Genomic DNA, 25,683 nt, shown 5'->3' with positions numbered 1-25,683 from the left:
AAACGCAGATATCAATAGGCTGTCTCTTATAGAGCTATTATATAGATAAAAATGAATGAATATGTGTAAAATGCTTAGAACAGTGTCTGGTCCCTAAGTACTCTGCAAATGTTAGCTCTTATTACTATTGTTATTATTGAGGGCTCAAAGTAGCTCACCTTATATTATTATTATTATTATTATTATTTTGAGATAGAGTCTTGCTCTGTCACCCAGGCTGGAGTGCAGTGGCCAGATCTCGGCTCACTGCAAGCTCCGCCTCCCGGGTTCACGCCACTCTCCTGCCTCAGCCTCCCGAGTAGCTGGGACTACAGGCACCCGCCACCATGCCTGGCTAATTTTTTGTATTTTTAGTAGAGACGGGGTTTCACCATGTTAGCCAGGTTGGTCTCGATCTCCTGACCTCGTGATCCACCCGCCTCGGCCTCCCAAAGTGCTGGGATTACAGGCGTGAGCCACCACGCCCGGCCCAAATTAGCTCACTTTAGAGGCACTGTAGCCTAGTGGCTAGGACTCCCTGGGTTTGAATGCAGCCGTTACTAGAAAGAGTCTATATTCCCAACCCATCCACATGATGAATCTGTTAATAAAGTGTTCATATCTGCTTAAAATCCAAAACTTAGTCTTTGCTATGCCCAATGATTTGTCAGAGATTAATTATAATCCTTAGCTTTTAGAATTATAAACTGTTAGGCTTTGAGGAATCTCCAGAAATCATCCAGATTGCTAGACAAAGGATCATTAGGGATAAACTGATCAACTATTTGGCAGGGGGCAAGGGGAGTTGGATTCCTATCCCCATCTTTATAAAACAATTTTGGATGAACCAAAATGTAAATATTTTTCTTAAAGCAAGTGATTTATTTTTTAAGCCTTAAAAACAAAAAGCCCTTTCTAAGCAATATACAAAATACAGAAGACCAGTACACATAACTAAATAATATTTAGGATATTAAAAATATATATCATGAGAAAAGTCAAAAGACAAACTAAAAAAAGCTTGCAAAACATGTTTATATACAATATATAAAGTTTTTAATATATAACTTTTCATAAATCAATACAGAAAAACAGCAAAGGGAAAGTTATATCTCTCTGTGCCTCAGTTCCCTTATCTACAAAATGGGGAGTATTTTTACTACCTACTCAAGAAATTTGTTGTAGAGAATGGGTGGGTTAATATACGTTAAGTGCTTAGAATAGTGCCTCACATGAGTAAGCACTAGCTATTATTGTCTAGCTTTGTTATTGTCACTGCTTTAGTAACCACCTTTCCATGTTGACAAGAACTCCTGTCTTTTATTGCCTTAGCGATGCCGTCTCCTGAGAGGTCCAAGAATCACCTCAGCACTTTCTTATGTGCGATAGGCCAGACCGAGTAAGGGCCTGCCTCACTACTGGAGCCAACTCAGGTGTCCTCCCAAGGCCAGGGATCTGCATCACTTCCAGATTGTTTCGGAATGAGTCCTGGCATTGCTGCTACCAAGGTGTATTTTTATTGCAGTCTGTATTACTTTCCTAGGGATGATGTAAGAAAGTATCACAAAATTAGTGGCTTAAAGCCACAAGAATGTATCCTACTGTAGCTCTACAGGCAAGAAGTCAAAATCAAGCTGTCAGCTGGGCCACATCCCTCTGAAGGCTCTATGGAAACATTTTCCTTGTCTCTTTCAGATTCTGGTGGCTCCAGTCATTCCTTGGCTTGTGGCTGTAGAACTGTAATCTCTGCTTTTGTCTTCACATGGCCTTCTGCTCTTCTTCCTGTGCCTCTCCTTTGTGTGTCTCTTATCAGGACACGTGTCATTGAATTTAGGACCCATCTGGTTAACCCACCAAGATTCTTACTTACACTCACAAAGCTCTTTTTTCAAATAAAGTCACATGCGTAGGTTCCAGGAATTAGGAGGAGGACCTGTATTTTGGAGAGATCACCATTAAACTCACTACACTGTTGTAACAAATTATAAACTTAATGGCTTAAAACAATAAAAATTTATTGTCTTATAGTTGTGTATGTCAGAAGTCTGAGACTAGTTTCACTGGGCTAAAATCAAGAAGTTGGCAAGACCTGTTCCTTTCTGCAGGCTTTAGGAGTGATTCCATTTCACTGCTGATTCCACTTTCTAGAAGCTGCCCATGTTTGTTTGTTTATTTGTTTGTTTGTTTGTTTTCCCGCTCATGGCCTCCTTCCCCTGTCTTTAAAGCCAGCAACATTTCATCTCTCTGACCCTTTTTCTTTAAACACATCTGTTCTTGACTGCAGATAGGAAAGATTTTCCAATGTTAAGGGCTCATGATTAGATTGGGCCCACCTGGATAATCCAAGATAGTCTCCCTATCTCAATGACCTTAAGTTAACCACATCTGCAAAATCCCCTTCACCATGTAAGGTAACATATTCAGAGGTTTCAGAGATCAGGACATGGATATCTTTATGTACTCAATATTCTTCCATCTGCACTAGGCTTGAGACCCAGTGTTACTTCAGAACCATCTTTGAAGATGTATTTGGAGACCGGTGAATGCCAGTGCCCTCCTAGGAACTGAAGATAATGTCTTCATCAACCGCAGACACCAGATAAGCCCCACACAACCAGACATGTGCCTTATCAGAGCAACAGCCTCTGCTGTACTAGTCATTTCTGCTCATCACTGTTTCCAATATAAGCTCCTGATGAAACCTGAACAGACACTAAAAAGATTTTATTTTATTAAATTTATCATCTGATCATGTCACAGTGGTCCCTCATGGTGCCATGATAGTAGGCAATTATTCCTCAGGATCGATCATCATCACCTATAACAAATTCATTCTACTACTATTACAGTTCTTTAAATGCGTTGACATAAACATTTACCTAAGGGGCAAGGTGACCACCAGCATGGCTGGATTGAAACAGGCTCCTGGTGCCGCCGACTCACGGACTCTGAACTATTAATCTCCCTTCACCTACAGTTTGTTGTTCAGGCAAAACAACATGTCCTGTTTCTTTTCATAGAAGTGCCATTTCCTGGATAGGGCTATTTGATAAAGTTTATCCTGGTCTGGCTGAAAAGGTTTTAAAAATTGAACTTTTGTAGATCATATGAAGATGATTTTCTTTCAAATTTTTATTTTAATAATTTAGCCAGAATTGGTTTCTACGCATGAAACTTAGAAAGCCATCTGAAATGGAAATCTAAGTCTGGCATATAAGATTTCCTTTGGGAGCATCATTTAATAATATTTGAGAGCATAAGTTGCTCAGAACTTGATTATATGAATTGGATGCAGTGATACACACCTGTGATCCCATCTACTTGGGAGGCTGAGGCAGGAGGGTCACTTGAGCCCAGGAGTTCTAGTCTATCTAGTCGAGCTTGGACAACACAGCGAGACTCCATCTAAAACAAAAACAAAAACAAAAACAGAAACAAAAGTAAGTAAAAAAAAACAAAAACAAAAAACGAAACCCAACAAACCCAACAACTTGATTGTTTATTAATGGGAATTACCAGTTTCTCTTTTGCCTTTATTAAACTTTAATGAACTTGCATTTTCGCTATTGTTCAATTAATTTTCCTAAATTTGCTTCTTGACTTTGCCAGCTCACCCTCTTTCTGATAAGGATGCAGTCAGACTCCCTCCTATTTAGCAAGACTTCTGTTGCTGGTCCCTTGTCATTCATGTCCTGCATGACACATAGAGGAAAAACGACATTGAGATTATTCAACTAAGAGGAGTGTCTTAAGTCTCATCGTGATAAAAAGAAAAATTAACTTTGAAAAACTATTTAGCTTTTATTTTTGGCAATAGCATCTTTCAAAGTAAAAATATTAAAGCTAAGGATAACAATTTAACCTAACAATGTATGAAATAAAAAATAATCAATAAAAGAAGAATTAAATTTTTATTTTCATGTCAAAATTTTTTCAGATAGAGGATTTAAAAGGAGCATAGCCATCCAAGACCTATGCTTTTGTCTTTTGCTATATTTTCTTCTCTACATATTTTAAATCCTACTTATGTCTTGCTCCTTAGTGAAAGTACAGATAATAGTGAAGATTGAAATATCTAGGACCAAGATATATCTGTCTTATTAAAATTCATTTGTCAAATATGTCATGAACATTTCTTAGATGCATTGCTCATAGTTGGCAAAATGAAGCAAATAACTCTAAGATTTCTGCATGCAACCAACATAATCCAGTGCCTACACTGGACCAGGTACTGCTCTAGTTATCTGGAGTACAACAGTAAGAAAAAAAGAGTATTTATTTTTGTGGATTTATATTCTAGTGGAGGATGTGATATGATTCATGCTAACTAGGAGTTTTTGAGAAATAGTTACCCCAAAGAACAACCAAAAATAAGAAGTTGAGTCCCTCCTGGATGTTCCCTAACTATATACATGGCTATAATGTTGGTTGGATGCAGAAATATTATGGCTATACATATGTCTATAATGTTGGTTGGATGCAGAGTTTATTTGCTTCATTTCACCTACTATGAGCAATGCATCTAAAAAATGTCGAAAATGCTGCAGGCAGAGAATACAGCTTACCATAGGTAGCAAAGTACCTATGAACTAAAATGCTTGATGAATGAATATGTGGCACATAGAAGAAAGACAGCATGTGAAATTTTGGAGTAGTTTAGATAATTTTGTAAGAGACATGAAACTCAGGCTTCTCTTTAGGACACAAACAGTCTTTAGTTTGATGGAAAGAAGCAAAGTGAGGGCAAAATGAAGTCATTTTGAAACATGGCATGAATTGAAAAATGGGCGGTGAAATACAAGGTACATGAGGGGAGACAGACAAAGGTCGCTGGAGCAAGAGAAGAGCACATATGTTGTAAAATAGTATGTTCATACCTTGCAGGTAATGAACCATTGATGATTAGGTACTAGAAAAGAGGAAATGAAATTGCCCAGATATTAAACAACTTCCCTAACTTTAGTCTTCAAATCTGTGCTCTCCCATCATGACCATTTAAATGCATTTTATAAACTGTAAAGCACTGTGCATACTTATGAATCTTGGATCATTTTATAATTCTCTGCAGTGTACAGTCAGACTAATTCATCTGGGTAACACTAAGCTATGGTCAAGATCTCTTTAACTTGAAGATTTATGATTATTAATCTTAAGGATGAGTAATCACTGTATATATTTATTCCTAGTTAAATTAAAATTAAAGATTCATGCAATTCTTCCCTTTTGACTAGTCATATTCAAAAAATCAAATTTAATTTATTTTTTAAAAATAGAGTTGCATTAATAACATTCAATAGTACTTCTATTCTACTTGAGAAGTCACAACTTATGAGGAAAATGGACTTCAAGAAGCACTTAGGAAGGAATAGTACAGCAATATAAATCGTATTCATGCCCTCCTAGTAAAGCATTTATGTTTAAAACTCTTACAAATCATGGTTTATAGTAGTTGTTTTAGAATGAGAGATGAGTATATTACTGTATTACTGTACATATATTTTTATGGCTTTTAAAGCAAAGCACTGCTTAAACGTATAAAAGGGTCATTATGTCAATGAAATGACTTTTTTTCCCCTAGAGTGGGTTTTAAATATGTGATCTTGGTAAACACTTGCTAGCTTATCCTTTTTCTGAATTTAGAGATAATCCTGAAAGAGATATTTCACCATGTTTGATCAACAATGATTAAAATAAAAAAAAAAGTCTTTCCTTCTTTCTGTGGGTACCAGGATATTTGAGCTTTACACAATTTTTTAAATGAAACCTTTATAACCTGAAGAATTTTCTAAATAGGAGCGAGGAATTCCCCACCTGTTAATTAATTGAATTGATCTGCTTTCTACTTATCAACTCTTGAAAATTCTCAATGACACATGTAAAAGATATAATCTATCAAGGAGGTAATTATCTGTTAATTATCTAGGAAGGTTCTTGTTAACTCTCCTTCCAAATAACTTAGCAGATTTACTCAGAACTTCTAAGTACTAATTCAGTTTTACTGAGCTCAGTAAATATTTGCTAGATCAACTACTGCATGCTAGATACTGTTCTAGCTAGAGATGACAAAGATTAATTATGTCTTAGTTCATTTTCTCAAAGCTTTTCCAATCAGACAGGAAGCAAGGAGTATATGAATAGCTAGCCAGAATCCAGGACAGGAGAGAGGTATAAATAAACTGCTATGCAGAAACCAAAGGAAAACAATCATTTTCTACAGTGGAGAGGTAAGGTAATTGAGGAAGGATTAATAGAGGTGGCTGCATTCCAGTAAGTTGGGTTTAGATAGGTAGAAAGAGACTAAAGAAGAAGCATCACAGACTGAAGGAAGAACAAGAGCAAAAGCCTTGAGATACGACATTTTGGATCCTTACTCAGTGCTTCCAAATCTTGTCAATTTCCTCCCTAGTAAAGATGGCTTATAATGAGTGAGGCTTTCCCACTTTGCCCTGCGGCCAATGGTAGCAAACAGTAGATTCTGAAGTAAGACAGACTTAGGTTCAGATTCCAGCTCTGCACTTACTAGTTATGTGATCTGGGATATGCTACATACTGTTTCAGCCTCAGTTTTCTTATCTGTGATATAGGAATACTAATAGTTAACTTAAGAGGCAATTAGGAAAATTGATTTTAAGAACTCCATACAGAGCAGCTACTCAGAAAACTATACAGAGAGATACAACACAAAACAGTATATGCAAATCAAAATGGAAAACTAGAAAATGTTCAATTAACCCACAGGAAGGCATGAAAAGAGGAACAGGGCAACAAACAAAAGCAAAGAATAAAATAGTTGATATAAGGATAATAGCCCAAAACTCTAAGTAACCCAGATATAATTTAACAGGTAAATGGCTAATTAAATGCTGTTACATACCTACCATAGACTATTACTCAACAGTTAGAAGGAATGAGCTACTGATACAAATGACAACCTGGAAGAATGTCAAAGGAATTATATTGAGAGAAACTCCCAACGGTTATACAGTCATACCTTGTTTTATTGTGCTTTGCTTTATTGTACTTTGCAGATTGAGATATTTTTTACAACTTGAAGGTTTATGACAACCTTGTATCAAGCAAATCTGACATACCATTTTTCCAATGGCATGTATTCACTTTGTGACTCTGTGTCACACTTTGGTAATTCTCTGAATATTTCAAACTTTTTCATTATTATTATATCTGTTATGGTGATCTGTAATGAGTAATATTTGATGTCACTATTGTAATTGTTACAGTGTGCCATAAATTCTGTAGATAATACAGCAAACTTAATTGATAAATGTATGCATTTTGAGTGCTCCATTGATAAGGCTACTCTCCCATCTCTCCCATCTCTTTTCCTCTCCTCAGGCCTCCCTATTCCCTGAGACACAATATTGAAATTAGGTCAATTTTAACCTACAATGGCCTCTTATGTATTCAAGTGAAAGGAAGAGTTGCATGTCTCTCACTTTAAATCAAAAGCTAGAAATATTTAAATTTAGTGAGGAAAGCATATCAAAAGCTGAGACAGGCTGAAAACTAGGCCTCTTATGCCAAACACCTGGTCAAGTTGTGGAAGCAAAGGAAAAGTTCTTGAAGGAAATCAAAAGTGCTACTCCAGTGAATGAACGAATTATAAGAAAGTGAAAAAGCCTTATTGCTGAAATGGAGAAAGTCTTAGTGGTCTGGATAGAAGATCAAACCAGCCATAATATTCTCTTAAGCCAAAAAGCCTAATCCAGGGCCAAGCCATAACTGTCAATACTGTCAAGGCTGAGAGAGGTGAGAAAGCCACAGAAGAAGCCAGCAATATTGGTTCATGAGACTTGAAAAAAGGAGCCATCTCCACAACATAAAAGTACAAGGTGAAGCAGCAAGTGCTGATGGAGAAGCTATAGCAAGTATCCAGAAGATCTAACAAAAATTATTGATGAAGGAGGCTAAATTAAACAAAAGATTTTCAATGTAGACAAAATAGCCTTTTGTTGGAAAAAGATGCTATTGAAGACTAACACAGCTATAGAGGAGAAGTCAATGTCTGGCTTCAAAGCTTCAAAAAGCAGGCTGACTCTCTTATTAGAGGTTAATGCAGCTGGTAACTTTAAGTTGAAACCAGTGCTTTTACCATTTTGAAAATCCTAGGGCCCTTAAGAGTGATGTTCAATGTACTCTGCCTGTGCTCTACAAATGGAACAGCAAAGCCTGAATAACAGGACTTCTGTTAACAGCATGTTTACTGAATTTTTTTTTTTTTTTTTTTTGAGACAGAGTCTCGCTCTGTCGCCCAGGCTGGAGTGCAGTGGCGCGATCTCGGCTCACTGCAAGCTCCGCCTCCCGGGTTCACGCCATTCTCCTGCCTCAGCCTCCCGAGTAGCTGGGACTACAGGCGCCCGCCACCATGCCCGCCTAATTTTTTCGCATTTTTGGTAGGGATGGGGTTTCACCGCGTTAGCCAGGATGGTCTCGATCTCCTGACGTCGTGATCCGCCCGCCTCGGCCTCCCAAAGTGCTGGGATTAGAGGCGTGAGCCACCGTGCCCGGCCGTTTACTATTTTAAGATCACTGTTGAGACTTACTGCTTAGGAAAAAAAGATTTCTTTCAAAATATTACTGCTTATTGGTAACAGACCTGGTAACCCAAGAACTCTGATGAAGACAAACAAGGAGATTAACATTGTTTTAATGTCTGCTAACAAAATATCCATTCTGAAGTCCATGGATCAAGGAGTAATTTAGACTTTCATGTCTTATTATTAAAGAAATACACTTGTAAGCCTACAGCTGTTGTAGATCATATTCCTCTGATAAATCTGAAAGAAGTAAATTGAGAAGGACTTACCAGTCCAGATACCATTAAGAACATTCATGGTTCATAGAAGGAGGTCAAAATATCAACATCCACAGGCGTTTGGAATAAGTTGCTTCTAACCCTCATGAATAACTCTGAGGGGTTGGATATTTCAGTGGAGAAGGTAACTGCAGATGTGATGGAAACAGTAAGAGAACTAAAACTAAAGTGGAGTCTGAAGATGTGACTGAATTGCTGCAGTCTCACGGCAAAACTTGAACAAATGAGGAGTTGCTTCTTATGAATGAGCAAAATAAGTGGTTTCTTGAGATGGAATCTACTCCTGGTGAAGACGCCGTGAACGCTGTTGAAATGACAACGAAGGTTTTAGAATATTCTATAAACTGAGTTGATAAAGCAGCAGCAGGATTCTGCTACAGAGAAATCGTTCATGGAAGGAAGAGTCACGTGACACAGCAAACTTCATTTTTACCTTATTTTAAGAAATTGCCACAGCTATCTCAAACTTCAGCAACCACCACCCTGATCTGTCAGCAGCCATCAACACTGAGATAAGCCCCTCTACCACCAAAAAGATTAGGACTTGCTGAAGGCTCAGATAATCATTAGCAACTTTTAACTAAAAAAGGTATTTTTAATTAAGGTATGTATATTGTTTTAGACATAATGCTTTTGCACACTCAGTAGGCTATAGTATAATGTAAACAGAACTTGTATACGCACTGGGAAACCAAAGAATTTGCATGAACTGATTTATTGTGATATTTGCTTTATTGTAGTGATCTGGGACCAAACCTGCAGTATCTTCAAGGTATGCCTATATAATGTATGATTTTGTTTATATATAATTCTTACAATGACAAAATTATAAATGTGGAGAACAGTTAAGCCATTGCCATATGTTAAGAATTTGTGGTTATGAAAGGGCAACACAAGGGTTCCAGTATTTGACTGTGGTGGTTAATAAATGAATACACACATATGATAAAATTGTATAGAACTGTATATATATACAGACACATGCATATGCACAAGTGAAAGTAAAATTGGGTAAATCTGAATAAAACATGTGTCTTGTCTAAGTATCAATATCCTGCTTGTGATATTTATACTCTAGTTCTATAACCTGTTACCATTAGAAGAAACTGGGTGAAGGATACACAACTACATGTAAATCTGTATTATCTCAAAACAAAAAGTTTAATTAAAAAAACTAACTCCATACATCCCGTACTAGTTTTTAGGGATGCCATAATGAATACCATAGACTGGGTGGGCTTAAATAACAGAAAGTTATTTTCTTACAGTTCTGGAGACTAGAAGTCCAAGATTATGTTGTTGGCAGGTTTGGTGTCTGGTGAGGCCTCTCTTCCTTGGCTTGCAGATTGCAGAGGCTGCCTTCTTGTTGTGACTTGACATGATCTTTGTCTAATATTTTCTCCCTATAAAGACATCAGTCATATTGAATTATGGCCCACCCTGAAGACCTTATTTTAACTTAACCACTTTTTAAAATATCTTATATTGGCTGGGCGCGGTGGCTCACGCCTGTAATCCTAGCACTTTGGGAGGCTGAGGAGGGCGGGTCATGAGATCAGGAGTTCGAGACCAGCCTGACCAACATGGTGAAACCCCATCTCTACTAAAAATACAAAAATTAGTGGTGACGAGCACTTGTAATCCCAGCTACTCAGGAGGCTGAGGCAGGAGAATCGCTTGAACCTGGGAGGCGGAGGTTGCAGTGAGCCAAGATCATGCCACTGCACTCCAGCCTGGGTGACAGAACAAGACTCCATCTCAAAAAAATAAATGAATAAAATAACAGTAAAAATAAATAAATAAAATTAAATATCATATTAAAATATGATTCTATTTCGAGTTACTGACGTTTAGGGCTTTAACATATGAATTTTAGGGAAATACAGTTCAGCCCATAACAGACCTACAACAATAAATGTCTTAGCAGAAACTATAGGCTAAAAGTTTGTGACATTGGATTTGACAATGACTTCTTACATATAACACCAAAAGCACAGGCAACAAAAGATAAATTAGACTATTTCAAAATTAAAACGTCTGTGCCCTGCATTTAGGGCACAATCAATAGAGCAAATAGACAACTCCTGGAATTGCAGAAAATATTTGCACATCATAGATCTGATAAGGGGTTAACATAAAGAATATATGAAGAATTCCTACAAATCAACAACAAAAAGTAGACATTTTTAAATAGGCAAAGGACTTGAATATACATTTCTTCGAAGAAAACATACAAATGACCAATGACCAGATAACAAGACACTTAACATCACTAATTATTAGGGAAATGTAAATGAGATGACACCTATGTACTAGAATGGTTATTATTAAAGAAGCAGGAAATAACAAGTGTTGGTGAAGACAGGGAGAAACTGGAAACCTGTGCACAGTTGGAGGGAAAGTAAATGCTGCAGACGCTGTAGAAAACTAGAAAACAGTATGGTTATTTCTCAAAAAAATTAAACATAGAATTAGACTGTGATCCAGCAAGTTCACTTCTGGGTATATATACTCAAAATAATTGAAAGGAGGGACTCAAAGATATTTGCACACCAGTGTTCATACTAGCATTATTCATAATAACCAACTTGTGGAAGTAAAATGAGTGTGCAGTAACAGATGAATGGACGAATACAATAGGGTATATAAAGGAAGGAGGTTCTGACATTTCCCACAACATAGATGAACCTTGAAAACATTATGCTAAATAAAATAACCCAGTTACAAAAGGACAAATATTGCATGACTCCACTAAATGAGGTACCTAGAGTAGTCAAATTCATAGAGATTGAAAGTAAAATTGTGATTGCAAGGTTTGGGAGAGGAGGATATATGAAATAATTATTTAATAGGTACAGAATTTTAATTTTGTAGGATGAAAAGAAAGAGTTCATGGGTAGATGGTGGTGATAGTAGCACAACAATATGAATGCACTTAATACCACTGAAATGTACATTTAAAAATGGCTAAGATGGTAAATTTTATGCTACATTTATTTTCCACAATTAAAATAAATTTAAAATAGATTTAAAAATCCAAGCAAATATCATAGAGATTTGTGCACACAACAGGCCCCTAGAAAACACTACCACTTCTTCCTATAAACACTAAGATAGATTTTAGTTTTTTTCATTGCTTTCTTTCTAGGACCCATCTATCTGCCTCTCTCCTTTCTAAATCTTACTTCTTCAGCCAGAACCTTGAATTTTAATAGAAGAGATATCTTAAAGAATTGGTCAGATTGGGTCCCTATCACTACACTTCATTATTGTGCATCAAAAACTGAACAGTTGATTAGAGACTATTTTATATATATTGGAATTATGGGAAGTGTATATATATATATATCCTATTTAGATGTAAGAAAGCTGTCTTTTGGTATTAATATACCTCTTTTTTATATGACAGCAAATTTAATCATCCAAGTATGATAAGATAATAAGTGTTCCCATCTTGTTGCTTGGATACAATGTCATTAATATTCTTGAGGTAATGAAAAAATGGAAGCAAGTTATTTTTCCCTCTGCAGTAAGAGTTGCATCTAATGGAGGATTTTACTTTCTGTCATTTTAATGTAAAATATATTCAGTGTTCTTCATATTATATATTACAGTTAATATATAGCTTGACCACAAGGACCTAATATTAGACTGGACATTTTGCCAGACATGAACTCCTCATTCTTTATTATTTCTTAAAGAATATCTTGAAGGATTTTAATATAGTTAAAATATTATACTGTTAGGTAACATTTGGGAAACATTAGATAAGCATTGTTAAGCATTTATTTATGACTGAGCTTCTCAGACATCTTATGCAATAATTTGTATGTTTTCTCTCCAAGCAGAAGATACAATAAATGGAAGATTTCAAATTTATTTTCCTCCTCTAGCCCTTATTTTTTTAATTTAATCATGTCAGGACTATAAAATGTCCCTTTGGGATGCAGTAAAATTTGGTATTGGGATGGATGAGGATGGGGCAATTTGCCCATGAGGAAATTGAAAACATCTTTATGTTGTTTTTCTCCCTAAAGAGATGAGAAAGGCAAATGTTATTTTTTTCTTATTTAATGAAAACGTTGGTGTTCTGGGAGTGACCCTAGGAAAAACATTGACAATGTTAGCTTGGTGACTAGCATTTAACAAGAACCTGCTGAGCATCAAAGACTTTGCCTTGTTAGAGAAGAGTAATAGAGTGGTGAAAAAGGGAAGTACACAGGGTTGGGAAAGTCTAATGTATTTATTTGAATGCTGCTAAATTAATTCATAGCTCAAAATACAGTGAGTGGTTTAAGACTAGATTGTTTAAAATTGAAAAAAGTAGAGACAGGAAGATATAGTTAAAATAATTAGAAAATGTAACCTAAAAGCACCATTTTCAATAGTAATAAAATTTAAAGTACACAGGTATAGTCAAACAAGAGATATACAAGAATAATTCATAGAAAAATATAAAAATATAAAGCTTTAATGAAAGGCCTTAAAGAAACCTAAATAACTGGCCAGATATACTATGGTCTAGCACAGAAAACACAATATTATAAAGATGGTAATTTTAAAAAATTGATCTGGGCCTCTCTTCCTTGGCTTGCGGATTGCAGAGGCTACCTTCTTGTTGTGTCTTTACATGATCTGTGTCTAATATTTTCTCCCTATAAAGACATCAGTCATATTGGATTAAGGCCCACCCTAAAGACCTTATTTTAACTTAACCACTTTTTAAAATTCAATTAAAAATTCCATCAAGGTTATCTTAAAAACTTGACAATATAATTCTAAAATTTAAATGAAGATGAGAGGGCTTATAATTGCCCTCTTGTCTTCCATTTAAATTGCCAAAATGCTGTTAGAGAAGAAAAATGAAAAAGGGAGACTTGTTTTACTAGATAAAAATACTTACAATGTAGCTATAGCAATTAAGAATACAGTATAGATGCAGGGATAGAGAAATCAATCAATAACTTAGAAACAATCCAAGCATATATGGAACTTTGATATATTACGGAGATGACATAGTAGATTATTGAAAAAGGAAGGACTGTTAAAAAAGAGAGCTGAGGCCAGGCAGGGGGTCATGCCTATAATTTCAGCACTTTGGGAGGCTGAGGCAGGTGAATCACTTAGGTCAGGAGTTTTGAGACCAGTTTGGTCAACATGGTGAAACCTTCTCTCTACAAAACAAAACAAAAACAAAAACAAAATGTGGCCAGACGTTGTGGCCCACGCCTGTAGTGTCCCAGCTACTCCAGAGGCTGAGGCAGGAGAATCACTTGAACCCAGGAGGTGAAGGTTGTAGTGAGCTGAGATCTCGTGCCACTGCACTCCACCCTGGGCAACACAGTGAGATGTGGTCTCAACAAAAAAACACAATAAAAAAAACAGAGCTGAAAATACTTGATAAGCCATAGGGAGGGGGAAAAATGGCTTCAGTTGATGGTATGTCACATAACCAAAATCAACTCCACATGTATTAAGGTCAAAAGCAAAATTAAAGATTTTGGAAGAAATTCTAGTATAAAATATTTCTAATCTTGGATGGAGCAGACTTTTGAAAACAAGATACAAAAAGCGATAACCAGGAAAGAAAATGACTTGGTAAATTATATTACATTAATATAAAGCATAGTTCATCAAAAGATGCCTTTTAGAAAGTAAAAAAAAAAAAAAGGTAAAACTAGAAGAAGATATTCATAACATATATAATGACCCAAAGAAGATTAACATGAAGAACATGTATATCCAATATGTGATTGGAAAAAATTGTCTTACATTGATTTCTAAGAGTTGGAGAGAGCGGTGATCAGTACAATCTCTTCTACAATGTTGGTGGCTGTACACATTGGTACAACTTCTTTGGAAGACAACTTGTATTGTCTATAAAGTTCAACATTTGTGTACCCTATGACTCAGCCATTCTACTTACAGTTTAACTGTAGGTACTTGGATACCTGTACAAAAATATTGATAGCAGTACTCTCTGTACTCTCTCTGCCACAGGAAAACAACTGATCTGGAACACCCCAAATGCTCTCCATGAGAAAATGAATACATGAAGTGCACTATATTCACACAGTAGAATATTTTACAGCAGTGAACAATTAATGAACTACAACTAAATTCGACAAGTAGGGATCTTAGTACACAATGTTTGAATTTAAAAAAGCATTTCCAGGAAACTAAAAACAGTATACACAAAAACCACGCCGGGAGCGGAGGCTCACGCCTGTAATCCCAGCACTTTGGGAGGCCGAGGTGGGCAGATCAGGTCAGGAGATCGAGACTATCCTGGCTAACACGGTGAAACCCCGTCTCTACTAAAAATACAAAAAATTAGCCGGGTGTGGTGGCGGGTGCCTGTAGTCCCAGCTACTCGGGAGGCTGAGGCAGGAAAATGGCATGAACCCAGGAGGTGGAGCTTGCAATAAGCCAAGATAGCACCACTGCACTCCAGCCTGGGGGACAGAGTGATACTCCGTCTCCAAAAAAATAAAAATAAAAATAAAAATAAAAATAAAAAACAATATATTCTTTAGATATAGATATATATGATATATAGCTAGAGCAAGACATAAATAATATAGAAATAAATAAAACAAGAAAATGAAAACCACAAAATTCTCAAGAAAGTCGTTAGTTTTGACAGAAGAATGAGTGGATAAGCATGGATCTAGGTTAGCACAGGATGAATATAAGTTGCTAGTAATATTGCAGTTCTTAGGTTGACTGTTATAAATGTTATTTTTCCTAAAAAATTCATAGTCTGGGCTGGGCGTGGTGGCTCACGCCTGTAATCCCAGCAGTTTGGGAAGCCAAGGCAGGCAGATCACCTGAGGTCAGGAGTTCGAGACCAGCCTGACTAACATGGTGAACCCTGTCTCTACTAAAAATACACAAATTACCCAGGTGTGGTGGCAGGTGCCTGTAATCCCAACTACTCCAGAGGCTGAGGCATGAGAATTGCCTGTACCTAGGAGGCAGAGGTTGCAGTGAGCCGAGATCGTGCCACTGCACTCCACCCAGGCCAACAGAGTGAGACTCCAAAAAAAAAAAAAAGTCTGTCAGTGGAACATTTATGTACTGTTAATGATTTGCTCAATTTTGTACACCTTATTTCCACAAGGAAAATTTAAAGATATGATTACATTTTTACATTGTGATGTCCTCACTCCACAGAAGCTGCTATTAGAATGGAAGTTAGCTGACTTTTAAGCTACTCTGCTTCCCAGGGTTTAGAAAGACTTTCTGTTCTGGTTCTACCATATGGAAAACCAGGAGGTCTTTGGGAACCTCCAGTGCAACTCTGGCATCACGAACCTTCCTTGATATGTGTGGAAATAGAGAGTTCTAAATGCACAGCAAGACTTTTCTGTGTGTCAATTGGAAATATTTTGAATGTTGCTAAAGTTTTTTCTCTTTAGAAAACCTTATTTTTGGAGCAATCATTCTGCATTGGAGCCTGTAAATCATTAAATCTAATTTTTTTCATTTTTCTGATGACAAAGGTCAAACTCACAGAAGTTGGATTGCCTCCAGCAATGATCGTGTCACTGAAATGAAAATCAATGGAAATAGGTCAATTCCTATCTTTGGCTGTACTGAAATCTGTGACTTTCCTTAATTAGTTTAGGACTTAAGTCATCTGAAACAGCAGCAGGAGCTGTAAAGTAAACTAAATTGTGGTTTTCATGAGTCATTGATGCTCATCACAACTAGTTTCCTTTCAAACCCTAGTGGCATCTTTGGCCTCATTGGAATGCATTAAAATGTTCCTTTTTCTGACAGTGTTCTTGCTTGCTTTCCTGTACACTCACTTTCCACTGGGCATATTCCAACCTCTATTGGTTAGTGTTTTAATAGCTACCTTCCTCAGCCAGGAAGAAGCTTAAGCTACAATTCATTCATACTGGTAAAAATAGATCTTTCTGAGAACTACAGTCTCCAAGTCACTTGAGAAAAACATCTGAATAGCAGAAGGATGTAGATAAAACATAACAACTAAGGAAGAAAAACAAAGAATTTTATTTGATTGGGAGATGATTGGCAGTCTAACTTGCAGTGTTTCTGTTAACCCTAAAATGGAAGCAAAAGGCCAATTTTGATTTCATTTTAATGTTATGATCTTTATGGTGTTCTGCTTAAACCTTAGGAATATCATTAAAAAACAAAAAAATGAAAAACTCCCCCTAAAACGTCTAGCATTGTGGAGTCTAGATGAAACGTGTATGGCTTGAGAACATAAAGTTTGATGAAAGAGAAGGCCATTTTGCATTCATTCATTTACTCATTTACCCATTCATTGATTACCAGGTATCTTCTTTTTTTTTTTTGAGATGGAGTCTTGCTCTGTCGCCCATGCTGGAGTGCAGTGGCTTGATCGCTGCTCACTGCAAGCTCCGCCTTCCCGGTTCACGCCATTCTCCTGCCTCAGCCTCACAAGTAGCTGGGACTACAGGTGCCCCCCACCACGCCCGGCTAATTTTTTGTATTTTTAGTAGAGACGGGGTTTCACCATGTTAGCCAGGATAGTCTCGATCTCCTGACCTCATGATCCGCCTGCCTTGGCCTCCCAAAGTGCTGGGATTACAGGCGTGAGCCACCACGCCCGGCCGTACCTTCTTTTTATAAGGCACTGGATATTGATCGAAACCAGTTTAAAGCATAGCCTCTTGCTTCAAAGAGTTTATATCTAATAGGATTTATTCCTCTATAATAAAGATAAACCAATATTTTAATCTGTCACTAAACCACAGAAACATATCTTTCAACATATAATTGAACTTTGAATATTAAACTCATGAGAAAACACATTTGGGCATTTCTTTTTCTTTAGAACATTTACCTTGTGCTTAAAAGTTATGTTTATAAATCAAACCATTTAGGGTTTGCCATGATTTTTATGTGATAAAAGATATGAAAAACAGTACAAAACCAAAACCAAGCACCAACAAAAACAAGAAAACCTCAAAAGGAGACAAATACCTATAGAAAAATCATTAATTTATTGAATACATATTTATTTAGTGTTCTGTGTTCAATATACTACATTTACTGCCACATGGAGGTATAAACATGATAAGCAAAAAAATCTTCACCTTCCCAGTTTATAATTCTATTGAAAGATAAGAGAAATAAACATGCAGACATAAAACCCAAAAGTTACTCGGTTGGTTGTAACGTATCCTAAAACTCAAATAAATATTAGGCTCTCCAATATCCTTTCTCAAACAACTTTGTAATTTTTTTCCTTTTATGGTGCATAACACAATTTGTGCTTATTTATTGACTGGCATAACTTTTTAAAATGTCAATGAACTCTGTTAGGCTATAAGTTCCATGAAGATAGAAATAATCTCTATCTTGCTGCCTGAGTTTTCTCAGTATGTAGCACATGGAAGCACTCCATAAATATTTTTAATGAGTGACAAAATAAATGAATGGTGGAAGGATAATAACCATACCTTTATTTCAAGAAACACTATATAATAATAAAAAATAATGACAAGTATGATCATGTTGAAAATGCTCAGATAACATTTAGGGGAAAAGATCAAACAGTGATGCAAAAGTATACCCAGAAAAGATCTCCAAGTGAAAATAGATCTTTAAAAAGAGAAAATATATAAAATATTTTCTTTGGTAAAATATGAGCTAAATCATTTGCTCACATTATTTTCTGCATTTTCCAAATTTCTAAAATGATAAAATTTTCCATTTAAGATAACGAATTACAAAAGGATACATTAAATGAAGTTGACAATAGGTCCATTACAGAGTTTGGGGGACGTTCTAATGAGATTGTTAAAGATTAAAGGATATTATGGCTAAAGAGATTATGATCAGTGTGTTAATTCTGTCCTCTAGGGAAAATGCACGAGATTAGTCATGATTCCAGATGGTGCCAGGACCTTCTGTATCAGGAGTTACAACTGTTAAAAAAACAAAGTTTAGGATTGCACTTAGTACATGTTATTTGGTAAATTCTAACTCATCACAAAAATTAGACTTAATTCATAGGCCAAGTTATTTTGATTTAAATTTAATAGTCAAGTTTAAATTTTTCATTTAACACATAATAAAGTCATTCTAAATAGTAGTAAAAGATAATTCATATAATGTAATTATCATTCTTATACCTAGTGTCCTTGTTTTTCTGAGAGATACTAGGAGTCTTGTTTGGTCATAAAATTTCTATAAGCCAAAGAATAATACTGTCAGAGGCATTCAAACTAGAGCGACCCCATTTTGAGTGAGGGCTAGGAAAATGAGGCTGAGACTTGCTGGGCTGCATTCCCAGAAAGTTAGGCATTCCTAGCCTCTGGATGTTTATGGTTAAGGGAACAGATTAATAATGTTTACTAAAACAGACCCAGACTTGGGAGTGTCCAGATATCCTGATATCTGCATAACAAAGGCATTCCTAATTTTGTTTTAAAGAAAATAATATCGTTTCTTGCAAAATACAGTATTTAATGAAATTAATCCTTTATCACAAACCCTTGTAGCAGAACACATCTCCCCATATATGCAATCATTGTACCTAGGGTGGATGCGTTCTTCCTCTTACTTTCAGGTACATCCTACTCTGTCTGTGGAGCAGCTGTCCTTTCACCACTTTACTTTCTTAATGAACTTGCTTTTGCTTTGCACTGTGCACTTGCCCTGAATTCTTTCTTATGCAAGATCCAAGAACCCTCTCTTGGGGTCTGGATCGGGATCCCTTTCCTGTAACAATGGTATTTGCACAAAAATTCTCAGAAATTTAGCAAGGCTTACTAGGTATAAACTGACAAGAACAATTAACTAGCACTCCCTTTCCCACTATGATTAGTTTATGAAACATTTCAAACATACCACAAGTTGAAAGTACTTTACAGTGAACACCCATAGGGCTATGCCATTTGTTGTTAACATCTTATTTTATTAGCTTTATTTCATATCTATACAGCAATTCTTCTAAAGTTCATCACCTAACAAATATTATTTTGTGATGCAATTCAAAGCAAATGGCACTTTCCTCTACATACTTCAGATACACTATTAACCAGAATTGGATGTCTGTTTGTCGTATTTTCTTTTAATATAAAACCTACAACAAAATGGGCAAATCTTAAGTATATATTTGCTTAGCTATGACAAATTAATATTCTTGTATAACCAATAACCCTATTAACATCTGTAATATTACCATCCTTTCCTAGTTAATCTCTACCTTCATTCTTTGAGGCAAGCACTGTCCTGATTTCTTTATACCTAGATTAGTTCTGTCTATTCTAGAATTTGATATAAATAGAATCATACAGTACATACTCCTTGAGTAAGGCTTCATTTACTTTGCATCCTGGGTTATTTCCAGTTTATGCCTATTATGATAAAGTTAATATAGAGATAGGTTCATAGGAGCTACTGTGATGATGATTGTTATTAACAGAGTAGACTCTGGTGATTTGATTTTCAGGCAAAAGACACGAGACAAGTAAAGAACAGGTCAAGGGAGGAATGGAATGGAGAGGCACAGATCCTCATGAGAAAAACTTTCTTGTCAGATATGTTCAGAACAGATAACATAAATTAGGTAGCATTTTTCTGAACTCATGAACATAAATTATCCTGGTCCCTACTTATTATTGCCTGAAAGTATTTTGTCAGAAAGAGCAAAAACAATAATAATAATAATTAATAATAACTTAGCCAGGTATGGGCATGTGCCTGTAGGCCTAGCTCCTCCAGAGGCTGAGGCATCAGGATTGCCTGGGCTTGAGTCCAAGGGTTTGAGGCTGTAGTGAGCTATGATCACACCACTACACTCCAGCCTAGGAGAGAAAGCAAGACTCTGTCCCTTAAAAAGAAAAAAAAAAAAAAAAGAAGAAGAAGAAGAAGAAAATAGATGCTAGTGAGTGTTGAAGACTGTGGAGCAGGAATGTGTGGAGTATGTCATTCAACTCCTACTTGAGGTGTGCTGCCGTAGTAGGGGAGGGCTTTCCACGAAGCCTTCTTACCTGCAAAGTGTTTCCTATAGTTAGAACAATCCTAACGACTGCCTTTGGAACAGGCTTTTGTCAATGAATTACCAGAAAACTCCAAAAAGGCTTGGCCACTTACGTGTTGGGGAACTTAGGGGTCCTTTTGATGTCTGCTCTTGGCATGCCAAACAGTAATTCACACAAAGATAAAAAGCATTTACAGCACTCAAAGACTATTCTTAATAGATTAAAGCTCCATAGCTGGTTCAATGACAAAGGTCTTTCAATATATATTCTTTCTCCTCTAGAGTAAATATGTAATCATCCTGTGTAAATAATGAGAGAAAATTACACCAGCAGAAAGGAAACCGGAGTTTTATGATTTGAAGGCAAATGAAACAGAATGAGATGAAATTAAATGACCAATATCATAGAGGGAATAGACATTTTGCTAGAATAAATTTATCATCCCCAATATACCTTTATGGTTTAAAAATGAACAGATATATTTATCATAGGCTTATGTTTTGTAGGTGACCCAGGTTTTATTGACTTCTGAGACAGCCCTCCCCCACCTTGACTTCCTTCTGTTAGCTATGACCAAGGTTGTCACACTAAGAAAATTTAAATATTCTCTGACCTTGCAGGAGAAAAGTGAGGTAACATTGGAAGGTATTATTAGTAATCCAAGACAGGCCTAAAGCATAGTCACAACCCTCAAGGAACTTATAGTGTAGTACAGACTAAATCAATGCAAGAGGGACCTTGAAAATTGTGAGGAAGCCTGACAGGACAATCAAAAAGTGATAAGGCATAGACTTGAAGTGCAATAGTAGGGTCAATGGAAGGTCAAGCCTAAGGAACTGATTAGACTTAAAATAGGCCTTAGAAGATAGGCAGGGTCTGACTAGGGTGAGATATATATATATATGTGTATATATATATATATATATATATAGAGAGAGAGAGAGAGAGAGAGAGAGAGAGACAGAGGAGAGAGAGAGATTGAGATTTTACCGTAGAAGTTCCTATATTACTTCCTGCCATTTCCATGTACTCTGGAGATTAAATGTAAAAACACGTGCAGTATATTTGTTTGAAGAGATTATTGGGTAGTTTATTAACTTGGGTATTCATTTTGCTCTTCGTACTATATGCCACCCCAAATTTATAGCCTTTGAATAATTAAGCAATGTTTGTTTCTGAAAGACATCAGCACCACTCTAGAGGGGATATTATACACTTAATATTTCTTATTAAACATATGTGTGAAAAGTTTGGGTCTCATTGTTTTAAAGGTAGAAAGCAACTCTAGCCCTGACATAGAAACTTTTTGTTGTTGTTGTTGCTTAAAGGATTTTCCATTAGATAATTCACAAATTTAACAGTTATGATTACTTTTACCTAGACGACTGTGTGGATATCTTGAAAGTTGTCTTCTGAGTTCCCTGACTCTTCTTTGATCTGAGGTAGTTTTCCTGATGTGCTATTAATAAGGAAGAAGGTGAGAAGAAGAGTGGTGAAGATAAGAAAATATTAAACAACTATTTTAGAACAAGTCTGAGTCCCTTCTTTAAATTTGTTGTGTTGTAGTTTTTAAACGCAGTCTATGAAGTCAGTCATTAAATTAAATGTGATCAAATATGAATCTTTTATAACAATTTTATTATCCCCTTAGATTTTATATTTATTGTTTTTGCTGTTGTTTGTTTAGGCAGTTATCAAGAATTTAAGAAAAGAATTTTATCTTTTAAAAGTGAAATTATAATTTTTCACAATGTTAGTATATGAGCAGAAAAGAACATGTGCAACACTATATTAAAAAAGAAGAGTATGAATTAGAAAAATATCCCTAATTTGCAGAGGTAAATCTTTTACTCTTTCTAGTCCCAAAGTCCAAATTCTTCCTCTAAATCTTTGTTTACGCCGGGGACTTTGCCTAACATAATCTCTGTTTTTTAATTTAAAAAATGAGAATTCTTGTACTATACAATCCTAATATTTCTTTTTAGTGTTAATATTTTATTTTTAATATCATTTAAGTTGTTATAGAATCTGACTATGAAGTCAGAGGATTAAATACCATGAGGTCATAGAGAAACAATGAGTTACATGGTGCAAATACCAAAACCACAAAGGAGCTGATACCTTAATTTTTTTCATATTTTGGCTAGAATTATAATTTAAAGAGAGATCCAAATTACATTAATTTATTTAAATTTTCTTGTATCAATTTTGAAATATGTTAGCATAGCAAATAAAATAATACCTTATTATATAACTTATGTGCAGTGAATTTGCTCCTAAATTTCTCTTATGTTAATTGATCTTTTCTGGGGAAAGAAGACATCACCAGTTGGGCATATTTCCATGGTTATTTTTTTCTAAGGCAAAAATTTTATCTTGTGTAGTTTGAATATCTCTCACTCCTAACATCCCATAAAGGCAATGGTTTACTGGAATATTTATTACAGGAAGGAAAAAGGACATAAAAATTCTTGTCAAAATCTTCCTTTTCTGGATTTAAACAATTTCTAGTTACCAGGACTAGAAGTGCTATATAATCTACTTCCAAATGTCAACTACTCAGGACATAATTGGAAAGATCATATATCTAATTCAATGTTCAGTTACATTTTATTTGGACTTTGTAGTGCACAATGTGATGTGTCAGCAATTGCTTTTCAGGAATGAAGCACTTAGTTCCCTAAACTCTGAGAGTGCTACTGGAAGATAGTCCGTTGTGATTCACCCTTATTGGGAATTTTCTTGACTGAAGAAAACTACCTCATCCAAAGCAACAATCCCTTCCATGGATAGCCCGCATCCAACAGCTCATCAATGGAAAGATATAAATGCTTGCCTCCCTCACTCCAACTCAGCATGATTCTGAAGAACCATCCTCATTCAAATGCTTACCAAGAATTCAACTGGGGCCTTTATTGAGATTGTGACAGAGCTCAACCCTCTGCCCAATCCAGCTTTCCTCCCTTCTCTTACACAGGTATTGATCCTAAGTGTACTCCTTAATTAATATGCTATGTGCTAATAGCCATCTTTGTGTGTGTGTGTGTGTGTAATGTTTTTATTAAAAGTAAATCTTGATTTCATATTTTGAAAGTCATCTCAATTTTTTAACTTTTTTATTTTTTATTTTTTAAGGTCTTATTTTTTATTTAAATAGTTTTTTAGGGGAACAGGTGGTGTTTGGTAACATGAATAAGCTCTTTAGTGGTGATTTCTGAGATTTTGGTGCACCGATCACCCAAGCAGTGTACGCTGTACCCAATGTGTAGTCTTTTATCCCTTGCCACCCCTGACCCTTTCCCCTGAGTCCCCAAAGTCCAAGTATCATTCTTATGCCTTTGCATTCTCATAGCTTAGCTCCCATGTGTGAGTGAGAACATACAATGTTTGGTTTTCCATTCCTGAGTTACTTCATTTAGAATAATAGTCTCCAATTCCATCCAGGTTGCTGCAAATGCCATTGTTTTGTTCCTTTTTATGGCTGAGTAGTATTCCATGGTGTGTGTGTGTGTGTGTGTGTATGTATGTGTGTGTGTGTGTATATATATGTGTGTGTGTATATATATGTGTGTGTGTGTGTGTGTATATGTATATATCACATTTTCTTTATCCACTCATTGATTGATGAGCATTTGGGCTGGTTTCATATTTTTACAATTGTGAATTGTGCTGCTATAAACATGCATGTGCAAGTATCGTTTTCTTATAATGACTTCTCTTCCTCTGGGTAGATACCTAGTAGTGGGATTCCTGGATCAAACAGTAGATCTACCTTTAGTTCTTTAAGGAATCTGCACACTGTTTTTCATAGTGGTTGTACTAGTTTACATTCCCACCAACAGTGTAAAATTGTTCTCTTTTTACCACATCCACACCATTCTTTTTTGATTTTTCGATTATGGTCATTCTTTCAGGAGTGAGGTGGTATTGCATTGTGGTTTTAATTTGCATTTATCTGATAATTAGTGATGTTGAGTATTTTTCTATATGCTTATTGGCCATTTGTATATTCATGTCCTTAGCCCACTTTTTATGGGATTTTTTTTTCTTGCTGATTTGTTTGATTTATTTGTAGATTCTGGATATTATTTCTTTGTTGGATGTATAGGTTGTGAAGATTTTCTCCCACTCTATGGGTTGTCTGTTAACTCTGCTGATTATTTCTTTTACTGTGCAGAAGCTTTTTAGTTTAATTAAGTCCCATCTATTTATCTTTGTTTTTGTTGCATTTACTTTTTAGTTCTTGGTCATGAAGTGTTTGCCTAAGCCAATAACTAGAAGGGTTTTTCTGATATTATCTTCTAAAATTTTTATGGTTTTGGGTCTTAGATTTAAGTCCTTAATCCATCTGGAGTTGACTTTTGTATAAGGTGTGAGATGGGGGGCCAGTTCCATTCTCCTTAGATTGTCTATTTGTGCTTTTTCAGGCTTTTTGATGTAGGCATTTACTGCTATGAACTTTCATCTCAGCACTGCTTTTGCTGTATCCCAGAGGTTCTGATAGGTTTTGTCACTATTATTGTTCAGTTCAAAGAATTTTAAAATTTCCATCTTGATTTTATTGTTCACCCAGCGATCATTCAGGAGCAGGTTATTTACTTTTCATGTATTTGCACGGTTTTGAGGGGTCCTTTTGGAGTTGAATACAAGTGGTGAAAGTTCACATCCTTGTCTTGTTCCAGTTTTCAGGGGAAATGCTATTTTACTCCACTGTGGTCAGAGAGAGAACGTGATAAAATTTCGATTTTCTTAAACTTACTGAGACTTGTTTTGTGGCCAATCACATGGTCTATCTTGGAGAAAGTTCCATGTGCTGATGAACAGAATGTATATTCTGCAGTTGTTGGGTAGAATGCTCTGTAAATATCTATTAAGTCCATT

Source organism: Pan paniscus, chromosome 2 (genome assembly GCF_029289425.2).
Source record: "Pan paniscus chromosome 2, NHGRI_mPanPan1-v2.0_pri, whole genome shotgun sequence".
In the NCBI taxonomy this organism is placed as follows: Eukaryota; Metazoa; Chordata; class Mammalia; order Primates; family Hominidae; genus Pan; species Pan paniscus.
This window is presented reverse-complemented; position numbering follows the sequence as displayed.